The 5,358-nt window shown below is 48.3% G+C and overlaps 1 long non-coding RNA gene across 1 annotated transcript; it reads right to left on the bottom strand.

The window, feature by feature from the left end:
• Positions 1-4,336: 4,336 nt before the first annotated feature.
• On the bottom strand, positions 4,337-5,149 carry LOC109323375. The gene is made up of 3 exons (XR_002104646.1): positions 5,133-5,149; positions 4,701-4,769; positions 4,337-4,372 (listed from the first exon to the last, which is right to left on the bottom strand). It is a non-coding gene; the product is annotated as an uncharacterized LOC109323375 (long non-coding RNA).
• Positions 5,150-5,358: the final 209 nt, after the last annotated feature.

The following is a 5,358-nucleotide window of genomic DNA, read 5'->3' as shown; positions in this document are numbered from 1 at the left end:
GAAAGACTATGTCCACTGCTACCCCTGCATCTAAGGATTTGGTGACCTGGTCGTAGAAGGCCACCAGGTTGGTCTGACAGGACCTGCCTGTAATGCACCCATGTTGGTTGCCCCTAAGCATAATTTCCCATGGTGGCGTCTCAGGGACATGTGCTAGAATAATTCTCTCAAAAAGCTTACCCAGGATCAAGGTAAGACTAACTGGCTTATAGTTCCCCGGGTCCTCCTTCCTCCCTTTTTTGAAGATGGGAACCACATTGGCCCTCTTCCAATCCTCTGGCACCACACCAGAGCACCATGAGTGCTCATAATGCCATGCCAGGGGTGAATTCTAGCAGGTGATGATCACTGTCGCCCAGGTGCTCAAAAACCCACAGCCCCCTCACTAGGTCATTACCCGTGGCCAGCACCAGGTCCAACAAGGCATCTCCCCTGGAGGGGCTGTGCACTTCCTGGGTTAGATGGAGGTCCTGCATTTTGGCTAGGAACCTACGTGAGTGGTCAGACCTGGCTGACTGCTCTTCCCAGCAGATGTCTGGAAAGTTCAGGTCACCCATGATGACCATGTCCTTTGACCTAACTACCTCCATGAGCTGACTTAAGTATTCCTGGTCTAGCTCTTCCTCTTGGTTGGGTGGTCTGTAGTAGACCCCCACCGTTAAGTCTCTTCCCCCTCGACTGCCTTGTATTCTAACCCAGACCACTTCAGTGTCTCCCTCCTCTGACTCTGTGCTACTTGATGAGGATGTGTATTCCTCCTTAATGTAAAGCGCCACACCCCTGCCTTTCCTCCCTGTCCTGTCCCTCCTGTATAGCCTATAGCCCTTGATATTCACTGCCCAGTCATGGGTTGAGTCCCACCATGTTTCAGTGAGCCCCACTATGTCTGGGGCTCACACTTCTCATGTCATAATGCACATAATGTACAATAGAGTGTAAATTCTCTGCTAGACTTGGTCCTGGCCAAAGGAGATGACCTGGTGACTTGAACTAAATATAGAGGGAAGTCTGGGTAACAGCAACCATGAAACTATCATGTTCACTGTCTGATGTAAGGCAGACAAATTGGATAGCAGGATTGAAGCCTTGGACTTCAAAAATGCAAATTTCAATAAGCTTAGATCACTAGTAAGGCAAGTGCTGTGGGACCAGGGACCGAAGGTGAAAGGTGTGCACAAAGAACTGTTTTTCCTTAAGGACATGATCCTTGATGCACAAAGAAAGCCCATTCCCATGCAGAGAAAAGGTAACAGAAGAACTGGGAAGCCCTCTTCGCTCAACAGGGAAAACATGATCCTCTTAAGAAAGAAGAAAGAGACTTATAAACAATAAAAGTTTGGGGCAGCCCCCAAGGAGGACTATTCCATGATGGCCTGCATTTGCAGGGAACAGATACGAAAAGCTGAAGTGGTGACCAAACTTAGATAAGCAATGGGAATCAAGGATAACAGGAAGTCCTTCTTTAGATACATAGGAAACAGGAGGAAAACAAATGGGAGTGTGGGACCATTGCTCAACAACTCAGGACAGCTGGTTACCAGTACCCAGGAGAAAGCTGAACTCCTGAATGACTTAGTCTAAGTACCAGACACTCAAAAAGACAGAGGCAGAATTGATCCAATCTAGCTGGGTTTCTCTAAGCTGTGCAGAATGGATCACAAGCAAACAGAACACATGATCATCCTTTGGTGGCAGGGACACACAGTTGCCTCCACTGGCCCAGACCAGAAGGCAGGGGGTGCTCATGCACACCTCTTACCATGCTGGACATTGCTAAGGGCAGCCAAGCCCAGCCGATCACTCCCCATCCCTAATTAGCTGTCAGACACATGCCTCTACCTCCCACTGTCACTGTGTCCCTACCCGCATGCCAACCCTAGGTTTCTAGAGTAGGTCACTATAGCATATCTGGCAGCCTGGCCAGCGGAGAAGGGAAGGGGAGGAGGCTGCAGTAGCTGCACTCTCCCAGCCCTGGGAGTTTCACACAGTCCTGAGGCTGGGATACCATGGCAGCTGTGATCTCCCAGCCCTCAGAGCTTCAGTGAAGGTCTCAGTGCAACTGCAGGAACCAGGCTAAGCACCTGCTGCTAGGTGCAGTGCCATAGCAAGGAAGTTTGGCACCTGGGACCAACCTGCAACAGCAACCCACCCTCACCCTGTGCACAGATCTGGGGGGTACATGCCCCCCCCCATGCTTGCCTGGGATTGCATGCAGTGGTGCATCCCTGCCCTCCCCAGATGAACTACTCAAGACTCCATCCCATGCCCTAACCAAGCTGGGCAGTGCCTGCCCCAGTCCCAGCCCCCCTCCTCCCTCACCAGGGAGCCTTGAACTGCCCCTTACACCCCTACCCACCAACAGACTCACCAGGAGAGTAAAAAAGCCTGGTGGCAAGGAGAAGACAGCCAGGAAAGAGAGAGAGAAAGAAACTGAGACAGAAACCTGGGCTCAGGGGAAAAGGCAGTGGGGATAAGACAGTGGCAAAGAAACGGGGGGGGGGCGGGGTTGCAGACAGAGAGGTGCTCAGGACAGGTGTTGGAGGTGGTGGTGAGCCAAAGCAGGAAAGGGAGAAATGAGACAAAAGTTAGAGGGGCAAGGAGCAGAGATTGGAGTAGGGCTGAACCGTAGTAAAGCAAAACCCAACTAAGGGGTCCAAATAACAGGTTTATTAAACAGACAACACAGTACACAGCCCCATGAAGTTATTGGTTCACACACACAAGCACTCACAATGGCAGCAGGAGAAAGAGACTCAATGGAAGGGTTGGAGTCCAGGTAGGGAAAAAAGACAGAGTCCAAGTCCTTGGTTGAAGAGGGGGTGGGGGTGATAGCTACCTATCCAGGCTGGAATGGGGTCTTTATCCAGTAGGTGTTGTCCAGAGGGGGGTTGCTGGCAGAGCCTCTGGGTGGATAGGTGGTGTGGCATGGTGCTGGTCCAGATGGAGAGGGCATCCCAAGGAGTCAGTCTTCACTACCCCTTTTTGTGGGCAGACTACCTATGATCTCCTATGGGGAGGGCCTGTCCAGGCAAAGCCAGTCCTGTTTCAGAGGGTTCCAGGTGTTCTTACTGAGCATGTGCAGCCCTGGCACAATGGTGGGTTGCCTCAACTTTTGTTTCTTGAATGCTGAGGGTGGTTCCAATGGCTGAGTCATTGGTCCAGGTACTGGTTTTTATGGTTCAATCATTCAGAGGGAGCTATTTTTAGACTTACTACCATTGTTTCTCAAGGACCCTCATTCATCCCCATTCATCCAGAAACCACTTTATATAGGAGGGGTAGGTATGACTTATAGGTTACAACATCAGCAGATACAAGATGGAAACTTGACATGACTTATGCTAACTTACATATGTAGGCTTAAATCATATAATATCAATAAAACAGTAATATGTTTGGGTCTGTGCCCCAAGGCATTTAAGGCACATTATGCTGCTGAATTTCCTACAGCAGCTGGAATTAATGCACAATATGCCACCAAGGCATGCAAACAATGACATCATTAAAGCAGTGCAAAAGCATTTAGCCTGCTTTAAAGTGTCTTGCACACACGCCTCCCGTATCATCTACACGCAGCCACAGAGTGCACCCTCAGCAAGTTTTCAAATGACACCAAGCTGGGGGAGTGGTAGATATGCTGGAGAGAATTCCTAGGATTCAGAGAGACCTAGACAAATTGGAAGATTGGGGCAAAAGGAATCTCATGAGGTTCAAGTAGGACAAGTTCAAAGTCCTATACTTAGGACAGAACAATCCCATGCACCAGTAGAGACTGGGGGCTGACTGGCTGAACAGGAGCTCTGCAGAAAAGGACCTAAGGGTTATAGCATGGTGGACAATAAGCTGAATATGAGCCAGCAGTATGCCTTGTTGCCAAGAAGGCTAATGGCATACTGGGATGCATTGGTAGGTGTGTTGCCAGGGAGTCAAGGAATGTGAATATTCCCCTCTATTCAGCATTGGTGAGGCCACATCTGGAGTACTGTGTTAATTTTTGAGCCCCCCACTACAGCAAGGATGTGGACAAATTGGAGAGAGTCCAGTGGAGGGCAACAAACATGGTGAAGGGGCTGGGACACATGACTTATGAGGACAGCCTAAGGGAACTGGGCTTATTTAATTTATAGAAGAGAAGACTGAGAGGGGATTTAATAGCAGCCTTCACCTACCTGAAGTGGGGTTCAAAAGAGGATGAAGCTAGACTGTTCTCAGTGGTGGCAAATGATAGAACAAGAAGCAGCAGTCTGAGGTTGCAACAATGGAAGTTTAGGTTAGATATTAGGAAGAATTTTTTCACTAGGAGACTAGTAAAACACGGGAACAGGTCACCCAGAGAGGTGGTACAATCTCCATCTTTGGAGGTTTTTAAGACCTGGCTAGACAAATCTTTGGCTGGGATGATCTAGTTGGGGCTGGTCCTGCTTTGACTAGATAACCTTCTGAGGTCCCTTCCAACCCTAACTTTCTATGAATCTATGATTCTGTGAATTACCACATTAGACTTTTGCTGCTCAGACATAAGGTTATGAAACAGTAAATTCTGTGAGGACTGTATGGAACTTTTAAGGTCAAGACTCAGGACTTCAAAAGCTCAGTGTGGCAGAATAAAAAAGAAATAAACTGCACTCTTCCCACTTCTAAAGTACTTAAGTCAAAAGGGTCAGCCTCCCCTGACCTAAGAGAGGAAGACAGAGGAAGACCTAGCTAGACACAGCTTTGTCATGGATGATATACTTGGGGATGGTCCTGCTTTGAGCAAGGGGGTTGGACTAGATTGGTGTTTCTCAACCCGTTGGTCAATACCCAAAAATTGGTCACAAGAATATAGGAAAGGGTCATGAACAAACTTTAAAAATGGATCAGCAAACTTTAAAAATGGATTCTCCTTTAAAGGAGAAAAATGTGGCAAACTGTGGCTTTTCCCTTGCAGTCTGACAGAGTTCCAGCCTACAAGGATCTGCCTGCCCTCCCCTCACGTCCCACCCCACACACCTTCCCCTGCCCCACACACTGGGATCCTGGGCCTTGGGGGTGGTGGGGCACTGGGTCAGGAGTGAGTGGCACTGGGTTAGGACTGGCCATAAATGTTTATAAATGGGTCCTGGTACAAAAAAGGTTGGGAGCCACTGGACTAGATGACCTCCTAAGGCCCCTTCAACCCTAATTTTCTGATTCTATTGTAGCAATTTCCAAAGTAATTACTCTATTACTTGTATGATCTTAAGGAGGGTAAGACTTTATTGATAATAGGTCATAAAGGAAATCACATTCCTTCACACACATATTCATGCCATACCAATAGCAGTGTCAGGTATTCATGATGACTCTGAAGTGGCCATCTTCATTAGTCATACTTTC

The sequence above is a fragment of the Crocodylus porosus genome, unplaced genomic scaffold (assembly GCF_001723895.1).
Source record: "Crocodylus porosus isolate Cpor-Errol unplaced genomic scaffold, CroPor_comp1, whole genome shotgun sequence".
NCBI lineage: Eukaryota > Metazoa > Chordata > Crocodylia > Crocodylidae > Crocodylus > Crocodylus porosus.
Note: the sequence above shows the minus strand (reverse complement) of the source record. Positions and strands in the feature narration are given on the sequence as shown.